The sequence below is a fragment of the Meles meles genome, chromosome 7, assembly GCF_922984935.1.
Source record: "Meles meles chromosome 7, mMelMel3.1 paternal haplotype, whole genome shotgun sequence".
NCBI classification, from domain to species: Eukaryota; Metazoa; Chordata; class Mammalia; order Carnivora; family Mustelidae; genus Meles; species Meles meles.
In genome coordinates, this window is record NC_060072.1 from 99,612,545 (window position 1) to 99,631,064 (window position 18,520).

The 18,520-nt window shown below is 35.6% G+C and overlaps 1 pseudogene; it reads right to left on the minus strand.

The window, feature by feature from the left end:
• Window positions 1–4,338: 4,338 nt before the first annotated feature.
• On the minus strand, window positions 4,339–5,842 carry LOC123946456 (annotated as a pseudogene).
• Between the last annotated feature and the right edge of the window lie 12,678 nt (window positions 5,843–18,520).

Below are 18,520 nucleotides of genomic sequence, written 5' to 3' on the forward strand. Positions count from 1 at the left end.
ATTCCCTGCATATAGCTCTGAATCTAGAACTCAATCACAAGAGGAAAGCTAGAAAGAACCCAAATACATGGAGACTAAACAGCATCCTTCTAAAGAATGAATGGGTCAACCAGGAAATTAAAGAAGAGTTGAAAAAATTCATGGAAACAAATGATAATGAAAACACAATGGTTCAAAATCTGTAGGACACAGCAAAGGCAGTCCTGAGAGGAAAATATATAGCAGTACAAGCCTTTCTCAAGAAACAAGAAAGGTCTCAAGTACACAACCTAACCCTACACGTAAAGGAGCTGGAGAAAGAACAAGAAAGAAACCCTAAACCCAGCAGGAGAAGAGAAATCATAAAGATCAGAGCAGAAATCAATGAAATAGAAACCAAAAAACAGTAGAAAAAATCAATGAAACTAGGAGCTGGTTCTTTGAAAGAATTAATAAGATTGATAAACCCCTGGCCAGACTTATCAAAAAGAAAAGAGAAAGGACCCAAATAAATAAAATCATGAATGAAAGAGGAGAGATCACAGCTAACACCAAAGAAATACAGACAATTATAAGAACATACTATGAGCAACTCTACGCCAACAAATTTGACGTTTTGGAATTTGGAATTTGGAATTTGGAGTTTTGGAATTTTGGAATTTGACGTTTTGCATCTGGAAGAAATGGATATATTCCTAGAGACATATAAACTACCACAACTGAACCAGGAAGAAATAGAAAACCTGAACAGGCCCATAACCAGTAAGGAGATTGAAACAGTCATCAAAAATCTCCAAACAAACAAAAACCCAGGGCCAGACGGCTTCCCAGGGGAATTCTACCAAACATTTAAAGAAGAACTCATTCCTATTCTCCTGAAACTGTTCCAAAAAATAGAAATGGAGGGAAAACTTCCAAACTTATTTTATAAGGCCAGCATCACCTTGATCCCCAAACCAGACAAGGATCCCACCAAAAAAGAGAACTACAGACCAATATCCTTGATGAACACAGATGCAAAAATTCTCACCAAAATACTAGCCAATAGGATTCAACAGTACATTAAAAGGATTATTCACCACGATCAAGTGGGATTTATTCCAGGGCTGCAGGGTTGGTTCAACACCCGCAAATCAATCAATGTGATAGAACACATTAATAAAAGAAGGAACAAGAACTATATGATACTCTCAATAGATGCTGAAAAAGCATTTGAAAAAGTACAGCATCCCTTCCTGATCAAAACTCTTCAAAGTGTAGGGATAGAGGGCACATACCTCAATATTATCAAAGCCGTCTATGAAAAACCCACAGCAAATATCATTCTCAATGGAGAAAAACTGAAAGCTTTTCCGTTAGGGTCAGGAACACGGCAGGGATGTCCATTATCACCACTGCTATTCAACATAGTACTAGAAGTTCTAGCCTCAGCAATCAGACAACAAAAAGAAATTAAAGGCATCCAAATTGGTAAAGAAGAAGTCAAACTATCACTCTTCGCAGATGATATGATACTATATGTGGAAAACCCAAAAGACTCCACTCCAAAACTGCTAGAACTTGTACAGGAATTCAGTAAAGTGTCAGGATATAAAATCAATTCCCAGAAATCAGTTGCATTGTCTTGTTGTTGGTGTACAGAAAAAAGAGAAATTAAGGAGTCAGTCTCATTTACAATTGCACCCAAAACTATAAGATACCTAGGAATAAACCTCACCAAAGAGGCTAAGAATCTATATGCAGAAAACTATAAAGTACTCATGAAAGAAATTGAGGAAGACACAAAGAAATGGAAAAATGTTCCATGCTCCTGGATTGGAAGAATAAATATTGTGAAAATGTCTATGCTACCTAAAGCAATCTACACATTTAATGCAATCCCTATCAAAATATCATCCATTTTTTTCAAAGAAATGGAACAAATAATCCTAAAATTTATATGGAACCAGAAAAGACCTCGAATAGCCAAAGGAATATTGAAAAAGAAAGCCAAAGTGGGTGGCATCACAATTCCGGACTTCAAGCTCTATTACAAAGCTGTCATCATCAAGACAGCATGGTACTGGCACAAAAACAGACACATAGATCAATGGAACAGAATAGAGAACCCAGAAATAGACCCTCAACTCTATGGTCAACTAATCTTCGACAAAGCAGGAAAGAATGTCCAATGGAAAAAACACAGCCTTTTCAATAAATGGTGCTGGGAAAATTGGACAGCCACATGCAGAAAAATGAAATTGGACCACTTCCTTACACCACACACGAAAATAGACTCCAAATGGATGAAGGACCTCAATGTGAGAAAGGAATCCATCAAAATCCTTGAGGAGAATGCAGCCAGCAAACTCTTCGACCCCAGCCGCAGCAACATCTTCCTAGGAACAATGGCAAAGGCAAGGGAAGCAAGGGCAAAAATGAACTATTGGGATTTCATCAAGATCAAAAGCTTTTGCACAGCAAAGGAAACAGTTAACAAAACCAAAAGACAGCTGACAGAATGGGAGAAGATATTTGCAAACGACATATCAGATAAAGGGCTAGTATCCAAAATCTATAAGGAATTTAGCAAACCAACACCCAAAGAACAAACAATCCAATCAAGAAATGGGCAGAGGATGTGAACAGACATTTCTGCAAAGAAGACATCCAGATGGCCAACAGACACATGAAAAAGTGCTCCACATCACTCGGCATCAGGGAAATACAAATCATAACCACAATGAGATATCACCTCACACCAGTCAGAATGGCTAAAATTAACAAGTCAGGAAATGACAGATGCTGGCAAGGATGTGGAGAAAGGGGAAACCTCCTCCACTGTTGGTGGGAATGCAAGCTGGGTGCAACCACTCTGGAAAACAGCATGGAGGTTCCTCAAAATGTTGAAAATAGAACTACCCTATGACCCAGCAATTGCACTACTGGGTATTTACCCTAAAGATACAAACATAGTGATCCGAAGGGGCACGTGTACCCAAATGTTTATAGCAGCAATGTCTACAATAGCCAAACTATGGAAAGAACCTAGATGTCCATCAACAGATGAATGGATACAGAAGATGTGGTATATATACACAATGGAATACTATGCAGCCATCAAAAGAAATGAAATCTTGCCATTTGCGACGACGTGGATGGAACTAGAGGGTATCATGCTTAGTGAAATAAGTCAATTGGAGAAAGACAACTATCATATGATCTCCCTGATATGAGGACGTGGAGATGCAACATGGGGGGCTAGGGGGATAGGAGAAGAATAAATGAAACAAGATGGGATTGGGAGGGAGACAAACCATAAATGACTCTTAATCTTACAAAACAAACTGGGGGTTGCTGGGGGGAGGTGGGTTTGGGAGAGGGGGAGGGGGTTATGGACATTGGGGAGGGTATGTGCTATGGTGAGGGCTGTGAAGTGTGTAAACCTGATGATTCTCAGACCTGTACCCCTGGGGATAAAAATACATTATATGTTTATTTAAAAAAAAAGAAAGAAAAAAAAAAAGAAAGGATGAATACCCAACTTTTGTAGCAACATGGCTGGGACTGGAAGTGATTATGCTGAGTGAAATAAGTCAAGCAGAGAGAGTCAAGTATCATATGGTTTCACTTATCTGTGGAGCATAACAAATGACATGGAGGACACTGGGAGATGGAGAGGAGAAGGAAATTGAGGGAAATTGGAAGGGGAGGCGAACCATACGAGACTATGGACTCTGAAAGACAACCTGAGGGTTTTGAAGGGACAGGGGTGGGAGCTTGGGGTAACCAGGTGGTGGGTAATAGGGAGGGCACGTATTGCATGGAGCACTGGGTGTTGTGCAAAAACAATGAATACTGTTATGCTGAAAAAATAAATAAATAAATTTAAAATAAAAAGAAATAAGAGACTGAGATGCTTTTTGACTGGTAAGGTTTGTTCTGTTTTTGTCCTAAATTAAGCAACCAAATAGACTTACATTATTTTTTAATTTATATCATCTTTTATTACCATCTATGATTGCACTTACATACATTAAACCATTACAGAATTCCTATTTTAAGGCACTCCAGTCTCCCAAATTAAGGTACCTATTGTACTTTTTCCTCTAATTTCAAACATTAATATGAGAAGTAAAACTGCAACTTCATATTAAATTTGAGGCTTAAGTTTGTAGAACAAGTTAAGTACTTCCAGAAATCTCAAGTCAGAAATGAACAGGCTAGAAATTGAACTAATAATCTTACTACAGTTTGATTATCACTTGGTTTATTCTTATTCCTCATTTACCTCTTTATTTACAAATCTAAACAGAATTAAAACTCTACTTTTGATGGTATAATAGAGATATTAATGGAAGAGACTGATCCACACATATGCTATATCCCTGGACATTTATCTTGCTTTAAAATGCTAATCTTTTGTGCCTTGGGCTTCTTACTGAGCAGTGAATGTTTATCTGTGCACAATCCATCTCTCTTCCTGCTGGGATTTTCTTTAAAGTCACTGGTGCCATCATTGAACAATTCTGAATGTGCTTCATTAGTTTTCTTTGTTCTGCATGGAGTATTCTCAGAGATAACACTTTCAATTTCAGCTCCCGTGGCTTCTCCTAAAGCTGTTAAAATTCCATCACGTTGGTTTACCATAAACTTTGTATCTTCTCCAGTGAAGTACGTAGGTGGCTTTAAGAATATCGGTGAGGTCCATCAGCACTGAGATCCGCTTGCTTTTCTTTCATCTTGTAGATGATGTGTTGAGTTTTGGCTGTGGCCAGAGTCCTTTTCTAACCATCCCTAACTAAGTCGATTTTAATAAAAAGGCTAACGCTCCTGATATCTCGTATCAAAGTATGTTTAGCTTTCTGTTTATTAGTAACTCAGTAAGTTATCAGTAAGATATTCCCTCTCCTGTGACATATCCTTGCAGGTCTTCATTTACAATTATATCAGAACAACCAATTAAACAGCACAAAATACTGGATTTCTTCCATACAGTATTGAAATACTGTATCCTAGAGCTGATGAGAGCTGCTGCAGTTTCTTTGGTTGCTACCTCTTATTCTGTTAGGTGGCCACTGTCCTTTGGTTTTCTCATTGTGATAGTGTCCAGAACAAAGTCCTAGGCATGCATTTGGAAGCTCCAGAAGTGTTTCTCAGCTTATTTAAAGCCTCAGCTTAATTTTTAATGAAAATTTAGAGCATACAGATAAACCTAATTATTCTAATTTCCCATCCTTTAATAAAGTAAGGTAGCATAGCTTTGTGTTAGCAGTGGCCATTTAGAAAACAGCTATTTTATGTATAGAAGACAAGTTTTATTATTTTTAATTTGAGACCTAAATTTGGGAAAGATAAAATAAAAAGTCTGTCAGAGGAAAAAGATACAAACATAAGCCACAGGTATCCAGATATAAGTTATTCATTATGCAAGGAACAGTACAAATAATATTTTAAAATATACACACACACACACACACACACATGCACTCAGCAATAAGTGACTATAATGGGCACTTTTAACTTTTACAAAAATCAATAATAGTTATTAAAGATAATTTATAAATATGTAAAAAGGTACAAAGAATTAAAAATATATTTATTTTAAAAAGAAACTGTTATTTCTTTCAGAATAACTAGTATTTAACAAAGAGAAAGCTCAAATTCTACTTAACTACTTTTTTATTTGTATATAATAGAGTTAAGAATTTGCAGTAAAAGAATCAAAATCCTTTTTTACCCCTTGTGAATAAATTTATTATATTTAGCCAATTTTGTTAAATTTTAAGCACATTTCATTGCTTCCATCTCTCAGTATTTTTAATTACTATGAGTCAGGCACACAAAATTCATTTCATTCATATCCTCTGCACTTACTGTACATCTTCAATGATACTTCATTACTAACTGTTACATTTTGTTTTTTTCCAAGATTTTATTTATTTATTTACTTGACAGAGAGAGAGAGAAGTAGGCAGAGAGGCAGGCAGAGAGCGGGGGAAGCAGGCTCCCTGTTGAGCAGAGAGCCCAATGCAGGACTCTATCCCAGGACCCTGAGACCATGACCTGAGCCGAAGGCTGAGGCTTAACCCACTGAGCCACCCATGTGCCCCTTACTGTTACATTTTGAAGCAACTGTATTTGTGTTCCTTTAAAAGAAAATATTTCCTTTTTATCTCTCTTCTTGCCCTATATAAACAATAAATATCCATTACTTACATATATACTCTGATACCTTACTCACATTTTTTTTTTTTTACATTTCTTCAAAATGAACAGGTATGTAACATGACCCAAACAAATTTATGTGTCTTCTTTTAGTTGAAGATTACTCTATAATGGGTTACATATGAGCACAGGTTATATTTTCTATGAGTATAATTTATCAGTTAATCTTAGTTTAAGGTCTAGCAGTTAATAAGAATCTTGAAATTACTATTTAAGTTGACATCTCTGTGTTTATCCATATGGCTTGAACAAAGTAAGAACTTTATAAGAATGAATTCCTTTAAAAGGCTTTCTTTATTACAGTTTTTCTTAGATGAACACAATATTTTGTTGTTTATAAATAACTTTTAGAAACCACATGTTTTGAATCATTAATAAAGTAAATATGGAAATTTAGAATTAAAATCACAATAAAATAATTTTTAAAAAGTTTATTTTTTAAGAGCTACTCTCAGCAACTTTTGAGTATAAAATACAGAATTATTAACCACAGTCACTATGCCATTCATTAAATTCTCAGAACTTATTCATCTAGTAACTGGACGTTTGTACCCGTTGGTAGCCTTTGCCTCTCACCCCACCTCTGGCAACCACCAATCTGTGCTCTGTTTCTAGGAGGTCTGTTTATTTAGATTACACATAAATGAAATCATATAGTATATCTTTTTCTTTTTCTGGCTTCTTTTATTAGTATAATGCCCTCAGGGGTCCACCCAGTTCCAACCAGTTGTCACAAATGGCAGGATATCCTTCTTTATTATACACGTGTGTGTGTCTGTGTGTATCACAAATTCTTTGTACATCTACAGACACTTAGGTTGTTTTCATGTCTTGGATATTGTAAATTGGCTGTTGTAAAAAATGCTACAATAAACATAGGAGTGCAGATATCTCTTTGAAATAATGATATTTTCTTTTAGATATATACCTAGAAGTGGGATTGCTAAACCATATGATAATTCTATTTTTTAAATTTTTTGAAGAACATCTATATCTGTTTTCCATAGTGGTTGTACCCATTACATTCCCACCAACTCTGTGCCTGTGTTCCTGATTCTCCACATCCTTACCAGTACTTGTCATCTCTTATCTTTTTGAAAGTAACTATTCTAATAGGTGTGAGGTGATGTTGTGGTTTTGATTTGCATTTTTCTGATGGTTAATGATGTTGAACACATTTTCACGAATCTGCTAACCATTTGATTTTCTTTGGAAAAATGTCTGTTCTTGTCCCTTGCCCATCTTTAATCAAGTTACCTGATTTTTTTTTGCCATGGAGTGTAATGATATTTTTACAGAAATAGAAAAAGATAATTCTAAAATTTTTGTGGTAACACAAAGACACATAATAAAGCAATCCTGAGAATAAAGCTAGAATCATCACACTTCCTGATTTCAAACTATGTTACAAAGTTATCATAATCAAAAAAATACAGTATAGGCATAAAACAGATACAGACCAACAGAACAGAATTAAGAGCCTAGAAATAAATCCATGTATATATGGTTAACTTATCTTTGACTAATATTTGACAATACTCAGTGGATAAAAGATTGAGTCTAGTCAATAAATGGTCTTGGGAAAACTGGATATTCACATGCAAAAAAAAAAAAAAGAAAAGAAAAGAAACTGACCCATATCTTATACCACTCACAAAATTTATCTCAAAATGGATTAAAGACTTAAATGTAAGATCAGAAACTGTAAATCTCATAGGAGAAAACAAAAAAGAAAAAGCTCCTTGACACTGTTCTTGGCAAGCATTTCATGGATCTGACAGCAAGCGCATAAGCAAGAAAAGCAAAACGAAACAAGTGGGACTACATCAAACTGTAAAGATTCTCCATAGCAAAGAAATGATTAGCAAAACGAAAAGACAATCGGTGTAATGGGAGAAAATATTTACAAACCACATATCTGATAAGGGTTAATATCTAAATATATAAAGAATTCTTATAATTATTAATGTTATACAAAGTAAAATATTATTTATACTGTGGTGAAATTAGGAAAACATAGTGTTGTTTTAAAATCTCATATTAGTAGCTCTCATTTTTAAAAAGAGCCTACTACTTAACAGAAATATTAAATTAACTTTTGTTAGCACACATTATAAATCCTTATATTCACAAATCGTATTTTAGAACACTCTTTAAATTATGTTTATATGTTTTTATATATATGTATATCCTTATCTCTAAAAAAGACCAAGACTATTAGCTTGATTCACTGAAGTTTAGAATATTTTTTTGTGGGGACAGGGACAGAGAGAGAGAGACTCTTAGTCAGGCTCCTTGTCCAGCATGGAGCCTAGTATAGGACTCGATCTCACAACCCTGAAATCATGATCTGAGCCAAAAATTGAGAGTTGACAACCGATTGGGCCACCCAGGTGACTCTAGAATACTTTTTTAACAAAAGAAATATTTACTATCTAGCCTTTTACAGAGCTGTTTTAGGAAGGGGAAAAAAAGCTTTATTTAGAAAAGTCAAAATATGTAAAGCATTGAAAGTTAAACAATTAAGAAATTCCTCATTTTTTATTCTAAATTTATATAAATCCTAAAAAATGCATCAATTCAAATTTTAGCTCCAACAGATTGTAAGAGACCTTAAAATTTGATTCATTGAATGCTTGTTTTATGGAACCTCTCAAATGAACAAATTTGTTCATATCAAAAGTTCCTCTAACTGTCACTACAATTCCAAATTGCCCTTATTGAAATTATGCCAGTTAGAGGGATTTGCATATTAGTTAGGATTGTAATGTGAAACATGAAGAAAGCAGATTTTTAGTCTGGAAAGAACAGAGATTTTTTAAAAACTCCATGCGAACTGGAATAGTCAGTAAGGACATAGTTGTGAAACCACAGATCTCCAGAAGCTGGCCAAAGACTAGTAGCTGAAGAAGCCTCTAGCCCCAGCAGAGGGAATTAAGTCAAATAATTTCAGCAATATAAAGGTGATACTGAGGAATATCCTTATAAGGTTTTTGAAAAGGTAAATTTATGTATCATTTGTCCAAAGACTCTAGGGTGACACACTAGTGTGACATGAGATTTTGAAACTGTCAACTTCTAATCCACTAGAGAGGCTAGTTTTCCTGAAGTCTGTCTCCTATCCTTTGAACTTCAACTTGTAAACAGGTGTCAGCAACTTACAGTGAGTGAGCGGACTAATCCAGACCAACATCTTTGTACAAATAAAGTTTTATTGGAAGATAGCCTCATGCATTTATTATATTTTGTCTATGGTTGTTTCCATGCTGCAGTACAGATTTGAGCTGCAGCAAAGACTGGCCCATGGAGTCTAAAATATTTACTATCTGGCCTCCCTCAGAAAGACATTTATTGACCCTTGTTATTGTTAAGAGACAAAGTCTTATAGACAATAGGCAAATAGAATGGCTGATGGCAAATTATTGCTATGGAAGATCCACATAAATGAAAATGCATACAAATGTATACAAATTTGACCAATGACTTAGAAGTCTGGGGGGACTCTTAGGACAGAGATGAAAGCCAAATATTGAGAACTCTGTGAAATAATTGGAGCTCAGATTAAATATAAAACTTCATACTCATGATAGGATGGCCCTCGGCAGAGGAAAACTCCCAAGCATCCCACATGTGCACACTACTGTAGGATTAAGCTTCTTGTTAGTATCACTGAGGGACTGGCTAAATCTTGGTGGGTACTCAGCTTGCTAGGCTTCACCAGCCTGAGACCATTAGGAACACTCTACTGTTAGGTTAATTAGTTTGCTATAGCAAAGGAAAATGCAAGCCATGAGGAACCATGAGGATTCTTAAAATGGGGAGTCAAGGAAGGTTATTTCACAGCATCTTGGATGCTGAAATGAGTCATGGAATGATATTCACAGGTACTGAATAGATTTTGTGAAATAAGGAGCCACTGGAAGATTAGTGGTCTTACTCTTAAATATATGTCTCTATAGAATTTATTGGAGTACGTGGTCTGTGTTTTAGCTCCAAGTGAATGGGTCTAAATAAACTGATGGTAAAGGGCTTAGGCTTAGTTTATCTTGCATGTCATGCTTGGTACAGTTTATCTGTTCTGTGAGTCCTCACCCAATTTTGGAAACATGGTTTCTTTTTCAGTACAAGAACATGCATTGGAGTAATTAACACCACACTTGGGTTTATAGGAAAAAGATGTAATTGAGGATAGCTACAGCTTCTATTTGTACTTTTCTTAAATTGGTACAGCTTATTTTATATGTATTATAAGCTTCCCTTCCTCCCTTGGCCTATGAACAAACGCTGATAAGAGTTGAGTGGAGTTATAAAACACTAAATGCTCCTGCTAAGATCTCTCCCTCTGTTTTCTACTCTGACATATTCAGCATTATCCCACCACTACTCTGCTTTAAACTCCAGGGGGATTCTCAGTGTTCTTTTTAGCCTGTCACCTCCAGAAGTCCAGGTCTCCCTAGGTGTGTATTATGTTTCAAACTATAGAATGTGAACTTGCAATAGTTTTCCGCATGATCATTTCTTATAGCGAAAATACTTGTTTTTCTTACAGCTCTTACCATCATCTGACACAATATGCATTTAACTAATCTCTTTTTAAAGTTGGTACCTCCGGGGCACCTGGGTGGCTCAGTGGGTTAATGCCCTGCCTTCAGCTCGGGTCATGATCTCAGGGTCCTGGGATCGAGTCCCGAATCGGGCTTTCTGCTTAGTAGGGAGCCTGCTTCCCTTTCTCTCTCTCTTCCTGCCTCTCTGCCTACGTGTAATCTCTGTCTGTCAAATAAATAAATAAATAAATAATCTTAAAGTTGGTACCTCCTGTTTCAGTAGGCAGAAGCTAGGGCACATGCCCTCTTCCCAAGTTTTCTGTCTGTTGATTATTTAATCAAACACTAATGTGCGTACTGCTGTGAAGGGATTTTACCGATGCAATAAAATCTCAAACCAGCTGACCTTAGGATGAAAGAGATTATTCTTCTCTCCAGGTAGAATTTGTCAGCTAAGCCCTTGAAGAAGCAGAGTTTTCTCTGAATGATAGAAGAACAGAAAGAGATATTCACATTGAGAGAAGAATCTGATGTGCTATTGCTGCTTTTGGACATGGAATGGGTTATGTGCAAGGAGCAGCCACAAGCAGCTAAATGTGATCCTTGGCCGACGGTAAAGAAACGAGGACCTCAGTCCTACAAAAACAAGATGAACTCTGCTAACCGTATGAATGATCTTGGAAGTGGATTATTTCCCAGAGAGTACAGATAAGAACCTACTTCTGCCAACATCTTGTTTTTCATCTTTGTGAGAACCTAAACAGTGGTCCCAGCCAATACCAGTCAGACTTTTGGCCTGCAGAACCAAAATAATAAATGGGTGATATTTTCAGCTGTCATGAAAGTAGAGATATTTTCCCCCTTTTTGTTCATTGTTACATCATTAGGACCTAGGATTATGCCTGAAATATAAGAAACCTATTAGAAGTAATTCCAGTTAACCTGCTAAAGTAAACACTGTGAATAGTTTGAGACTATTTTAATCCATAGACTCACTCTAAATATTTAGCTGTAAATCCAGTTGAGTAAAAGATTAAGGATTAAATGTTTGATGAATCCATCTAAAAATCTTATATAATCTCTGGTAAAATTTAAAAAAAATTATAAAAGGCAACAGTGATACAAGTGTTTTTTTTTTTTTTTGAGATGAATTGATTTCAGACACCAAATACTTGATTTAATGCATGTTTTAGTGCACTTTATCTGACACAAATTAATTTGCAGTAGAAGCAGGAAACCTCTCTCTAAGGTAATTAGTCATGGTCAAATCTTAATTATCTCCTTAAATAGGAAAATAGGCTTATCAAGATATCTACTATGGTATTCTTGAGTGGGAAGCTCTCTTATTTGTTAATAACCCTTTCCATTAAAATAAAATTCTATGGTATAGATTTTAACACATGGACTTTGAAATAATGACACCCATTTTTTAACCCTTCTAGCCTCTATATTCCTTCCAATCATTCCACACATTGCTTTTATCTCTATACATGAGGAAAATGGGCCGAAAATGGACCTCAGAGATATTACATAACTAGCTTAAGATCAGAAAAATTGAATTGGTAAACCTAAGATTCCAGGCCAGGTGGATATATTACTGGGGTTCCATGTTTGTCCTATTCTGACACACTGTCAATCAGTGATGTTTGTTTATTAAATTCATCTGTAATTATTATGAATATATGTGAATTTATATCCATGTCTGAATATTTGCACTGTGTTTGTAACAGTTTTGTTGAATATTAACAAGATATGATCCTCATTTACCTAGGCACCAATTTTATCCTGGAAACTTTGTTAGAAGGCCTGGATTGTACGAACTTTTGTCATGAGGGCAATAGTCAAATCTCAAAACAAGTGGAAAAGTGAGTTACGTTAACTTTGATCAACAAATGAATGGAACAATCTTGAAGTAACCAGTTATCAATCCATTAACATTTCTTTTACTTATGTCCCTTCAGTGCACATTTGTTGAGAGTACATCATGTCCCTGGCATTATATTTTGTGCTAAATTCAGCATGACGTCTGTCCTTGGTATTTTGGGAGCTTTGAGGTGATATATTGTCAGAGGGCTGAAGCTGAAAGATGATGGGTGTTAGCTTTAAGAGGGTCAGTTGAGAGGGAAGAGGAGGGTAAAAGTGTGGGAATATTCTAGATGAGATAAAGTAAATAAAAAGAATAGAAAATTAAGCAGACTTTGCTTATTTATTTTTTTTTAAGGAACTAAAAGAAGTACACTGTTGTTGTATGTTAGAGTCCATTATGCGGGAAAGGAGCGCACGGAGGCAGAGATTTAAAAAGGATGTATATGCGGTACCTTCTAGGTTGCATTAATACAGTTGAAATTTATGTGGTGCTGCTGAAGGGAATGCAATGAGTAGGTTTTTTATTTGTTCATTCACTCATTCAACAATATTCATTAAAGGCTTGCTTTGTGTGCTGTGTGCCAGGTGCTGGCTCATGGGTTAGGAGCTAGACTGCAGTGAATTTGTCATTGTCAGGGTCCTTTCCCTCATGGAGCTTATTATCTGGATTGATGGTTTTGAAAGGTCATTCTGCTGCAACATAAATAATAAACTGTAGCAAGGAAAGACCAGATAGAAGAAGCTGGAATAGGGAGCAAACAAGGATGAGTGCCTGAACTGAAGATTTAGGATCTAGCAACAAGGAAGTCATTGGTGGCAGAAGTAGGGATATATTGGATGGAGAAGACATTTCGACCCCTTCTTTTTGTAAAGTTAGAATGAGATGGAGGGCAGGCACTGTAATGTCTTTATCACTGTATTTCTAGTCCTTGTCTACTAATTTAACCTTGACTCTCTATCATCATCTTTGTCAGATCATTGATCACAAGCATTCTTGATTTTAGAGTGTGCCCAGCTCTGCTTAACCTACAGTTGGGACTAAATTTGATGGTTTGGGGTATTTTTTCCTGATTTTTAAAATCTACAAATAAGTACTATTTCCTGAACAATGAATTCCTTAACTTTTTGGACATTTTTCTTTTCAGTATTATAGAGATATAGTCACATTCAGCTAGAGACTGCATAGCATGTTAATTAGTGGTTAGTGAATCTCTCTTTCCCCCAAATATCTACTAATCTACTAAAAAATTTATAAGATGATCACTCCCCAAAATGACAGCCTACTTTAGGAACTATTTATGCATTTATTTTTTTGTATTGTGCAATTTATTCTTGTATAGAGAAGTTTGCTTTATAATATTTCATTTGTAAATGCTGACACTCACTCCCAGTATTTAAAACAAAAAGTTCAATTATTATTTGAGCTTTTTTCCTTACTCTTGAAAGAGTAAATAAATGAATTTGCTCCTTTTCTGTTTTTCTTAGTTTTTAAAGTTATATTAAGTTTGTAAAGTGTCTGCTTTTAAAATTATTTTTTTGGTTTTGAAAAGGGAAATACATTCAATGTATTTAATAATTCTCTAAATATTAAAGTTAGAATATAATTTTAGTTTGCCAAACAGTTCTTTCTTCCATCACATACTTGAAACAAAAACATGGACCCTTTATTCATATTCCCTGTTTTCAGTTCCTATTCTTTTTGAAAAAGTGGTATTTGGAGATTTGAAAGTTTCCAACTTTATGTTGATATCTGGCAGAAAGAAATTTCAGAATAAGTTCTATTCTTAAACACCCTGACAATTTTAGCTATGTCTGTATATAATTTGTTATTAGTTATGTTATAACTTATTAATGCATTTGATGGAAGTCACAAGGTTGGGTTCGTATATATTTGTATTTAACTTTTCTTCTGCTAAGAAAGAAAAGTTTGGCTGTCTATTCTTCTATCTAAAATGTTATGCATTCAAATTGCAGTAGCAATATGTTATAGATGATGTAGAAGAAGTTTGACAGTTTTGGAGAAAAAAGACAGAATTATTTCTTTTTTTTTTTCCCTTTTTATTAATTTTTTCAGCGTAACAGTATTCATTCTTTTTGCACAACACCCAGTGCTCCATGCAAAACGTGCCCTCCCCATCACCCACCACCTGTTCCCCCAACCTCCCACCCCTGACCCTTCAAAACCCTCAGGTTGTTTTTCAGAGTCCATAGTCTCTTATGGTTCGCCTCCCCTCCCCAATGTCCATAGCCCGCTCCCCCTCTCCCAATCCCACCTCCCCCCAGCAACCCCCAGTTTGTTTTGTGAGATTAAGAGTCATCTATGGTTTGTCTCCCTCCCAATCCCATCTTGTTTCATTTATTCTTCTCCTATCCCCCTACCCCCCCATGTTGCTTCTCCATGTCCTCATATCAGGGAGATCATATGATAGTTGTCTTTCTCCGATTGACTTATTTCACTAAGCATGATACGCTCTAGTTCCATCCACGTCGTCGCAAATGGCAAGATTTCATTTCTTTTGATGGCTGCATAGTATTCCATTATGTATATATACCACATCTTCTTGATCCATTCATCTGTTGATGGACATCTAGGTTCTTTCCATAGTCTGGCTATTGTAGACATTGCTGCTATAAACATTCGGGTACACGTGCCCCTTCGGATCACTATGTTTGTATCTTTAGGGTAAATACCCAGTAGTGCAATTGCTGGGTCATAGGGTAGTTCTATTTTCAACATTTTGAGGAACCTCCATGCTGTTTTCCAGAGTGGTTGGACCAGCTTGCATTCCCACCAACAGTGGAGGAGGGTTCCCCTTTCTCCACATCCTCTCCAGCATCTGTCATTTCCTGACTTGTTAATTTTAGCCATTCTGACTGGTGTGAGGTGATATCTCATTGTGGTTTTGATTTGTATTTCCCTGATGCCGAGTGACGTGGAGCACTTTTTCATGTGTCTGTTGGCCATCTGGATGTCTTCTTGGCAGAAATGTCTGTTCACCAGTGGAACAGAATAGAGAGCCCAGAAATCGACCCTCAACTCTATGGTCAACTAATCTTCGACAAAGCAGGAAAGAATGTCCAATGGAAAAAAGACAGCCTCTTCAATAAATGGTGCTGGGAAAATTGGACAGTCACATGCAGAAAAATGAAATTGGACCACTTCCTTACACCACACACGAAAATAGACTCCAAATGGATGAAGGACCTCAATGTGAGAAAGGAATCCATCAAAATCCTTGAGGAGAACGCAGGCAGCAACCTCTTCGACCTCAGCCGCAGCAACATCTTCCTAGGAACAGCGGCAAAGGCAAGGGAAGCAAGGGCAAAAATGAACTATTGGGATTTCATCAAGATCAAAAGCTTTTGCACAGCAAAGGAAACAGTTAACAAAACCAAAAGACAGCTGACAGAATGGGAGAAGATATTTGCAAATGACATATCAGATAAAGGGCTAGTATCCAAAATCTATAAGGAACTTAGCAAACTCAACACCCAAAGAACAAACAATCCAATCAAGAAATGGGCAGAATTATTTCTTTAAATTATCATAGTACTTTAAAAGTCTTAACTGTGTAAAATTTAAAGTATATGACAGAAACATTTGATATTTTTTAGACATCGTAAAGCCATTCCCATTTTCCAGTTTGAGAAACACTTTATGAAGAATTTCAACCTTATTTGCCCAATCCACTTTTTCTAACTTCCGTTTCTTCTTATTCTTAGCAATATGCTTAGCACCACAGTTGCAAAAATGGAAAATTTAGAATAAAAATCCTCAATCAAAACTTCCATTTTGCGCATTTCATTTTATGTCAAATAATCCAGTATTTATAAGTTCTTATAGCCTACAATAATTAATGGAAGCTAACAGTTATCCTAAAAGATCAAACATTTCTTTTCTTTTTTTTTTTTTAAGATTTTGTTTATTTATTTGACAGATAGAGATCACAAGTAGGGAGAGAGGCAGGCAGAGAGAGAGAGAGAGAGAGAGAGGAGGAAGCAGGCTCCCTGCCAAGCAGAGAGCCCGATGCGGGACTCGATCCCAGGACCCTGAGATCATGACCTGAGCTGAAGGCAGCAGCTTAAACCACTGAGCCACCCAGGCGCCCCAAGATCAAACATTTCAAATTACTAATTAAAATAAGCATTTAAAACTATTGCTATTTAAGTAAGCTCTCAACAAAGTTGGGCTTCTCTACTCTAATTTTCATCTTTAACACCTTGAGAATAAAGTTTGTGAAAGAATCAGAAGATTTACATTGGGAAATTGAAGGATACATATAGATAGATACTAAAGTGTAGGAAGGAAAAGACTTTTCTTCAGGAGAGCAGTTTCAAAAAGAGTGCATTTAACCTGTTCCTCTTGTATGAATTCTGTGACAAAATCTCCATTGTAGAAGGTTTCTATATAATTCAGCAGGCTTTCCTTATAATTTAAAAAAAGATGCCTTGCAAATGAAACCTATAATTTATGCTTATGGTTTATGTCATAGTCAAATATTTTTCTATTACTTTGAAGATGTTTACATATTAATTTTCAGTATTAAAATGTCTTATTTTCCTACTCAAAATCTTTTCTACTTTTATTATTTCAAGCACATTAGGTGAATGGCTGTTCACCAAAGAAATGAAAAACTATGGATTTAAAATTCTATTTTTTTTTTTTTTGCTTATAAATTTTAACAGTATCCTTTTGGCTTTATGGATCCAGACTATAAAATTGATGGATAAATAAGTTAAGAACTTAATTTTACCTTTATGTGTAAAAACACATGGAACAATCAGGTTTCATCAGCTCTTCGAAGAAAGTATTATTCTTCTCCTTATTGCATACTCTCGAACATAGAGGGCGCTGTTACATTAACGAACACCACCATTTCAAGCAGAGATTGTTTATAGCTCCTTTTCATGGCAAGACCATCAGCTCCAATGTGTTTCATGACTGCTATGTATTAATCATTTTGTCTTTCTCTCAGTAAATATCTTTTTCATAATGCTTTAATGAAGTTCTTTCCATAAGCTTTTATCTGAGATAAGTAAAGATGTGAATGTGAATGCATGGATATATTTATAGAAAGCATTCGCTCATATGTTAAATGCCTCGTGAAGTTTCCTGACAGCACCACTCTTAATTTTTAATGCATATAATAATATATCGTGACAAAAATCAGTCAACATGAGTCACTAGACATTAAATATTAAAAATTATGGAAAGACTGATGACTTGCTTTGACATTCTGGAAGAGCACATATTTTGTCACATTCATGCCAGGAAATGTAGACCAATATATTTAGTCTAAGTGATGCACAATATTTTTGGCAATACATAAAATAACTCAAGTTAATTGTTATGTTGATCATTCCGAGAAAAAGAAGGTTGTTTAAAACATTGTGATTTTGAAATGCATTGATATTTAAATTTTTATCTAGCTCTTTGAAAATAGAGGTATCTATCAAAGAACAGGTGGTATACATGTGGATGTTTTCTAAAGTGAGAACAATCACAATATTCTCAATTTGGAATACTATTCACTTCTCTCCTTCAAGCTCTTAAGGTTTTACTCATTCTTACATGTTGACTTGACGTGTTACCGCCTGCACTGTCGGTTTTCTATGGCAAAATACTGAGACTGGCCCAGCTTCTGGGAATGAGCCTTAGCAGACAGAATATATTAATGAAATATTTAGGCAATACAGTTATTGGTTATCGTGTGGCTTTACATATAATAAATGGTAAGCCAAAAAAATTGTAAACAGCACACGCATCAAGATATTTAAATGTGTTTTTGTCTTTAGATATTCTAATCCCATTGTCTAGGATCTCTACTCAAAATAATGTTCTGAAAGAGTAGAGATAACTTCATGCAAAAAAAAAAAAAGAAAATATTTTTGCAATTCTGGAATCATTGCAAATAATTAAGAAT